Source organism: Cynoglossus semilaevis, chromosome 17 (assembly GCF_000523025.1).
Source record: "Cynoglossus semilaevis isolate Cse_v1.0 chromosome 17, Cse_v1.0, whole genome shotgun sequence".
Lineage (NCBI taxonomy): Eukaryota > Metazoa > Chordata > Actinopteri > Pleuronectiformes > Cynoglossidae > Cynoglossus > Cynoglossus semilaevis.
Window position 1 is genome coordinate 15733021 of NC_024323.1, and position 539 is coordinate 15733559.

General features: G+C 61.4%; 1 protein-coding gene across 1 annotated transcript in view; it reads left to right on the top strand.

The window, feature by feature from the left end:
- LOC103393730 (uncharacterized protein DDB_G0271670-like) overlaps window positions 1–539 on the top strand; it is an 8577-nt gene that overhangs the window by 1717 nt on the left and 6321 nt on the right. The gene's annotated exons all lie outside the window — the stretch shown is intronic.

Here is a 539-nt window from a genome sequence, read left to right on the forward strand (position 1 = left end):
CCACGGTTAGCGCTGTGGCGGGGGGGGGGCGCGGGGGGCGTGCCGGGGGCGGGGGGGGGGGGGGGGGGGGGGGGGGGGGGTGGGGTGAAAAGATCAGACCAACGTGAACCGGGCTCTGACCCGGCCGTCTGTCAAGAAGATGAACGTTGGAGAGAGGAGAGAGGGAGAGGGGAGAGAAAAACAGCATTCCATTTCCCGTAAACCAGGAAGGGGGAGGGAGGGGGATTTTGGGAAGTTCAGTGAGTCATCACTTTTTCTTTTTTACCCCCCGGCATCTCAGCGTGGATCTTGAACCCTGCACCTCCACGGAGGACCAGTCGTCACTCTTTCAATCAAAGCTTTTGAAGTTTTGCCGCGTTGGGAGCGTCGACTCCACAGTCACAGTGGACGAGTCCGACGACGAGTCCGACGACGAGTCCGACGACGAGTCTCGACCTGCAGCCGCTGGAGCAGCTGCTGGTTTGAATCCTCAGCTGCCACTGTTGGGTCGGATCCCGGGAGCGTGCACGTGTGAGGGTGCTGAGGAGTGATCAGGTTAG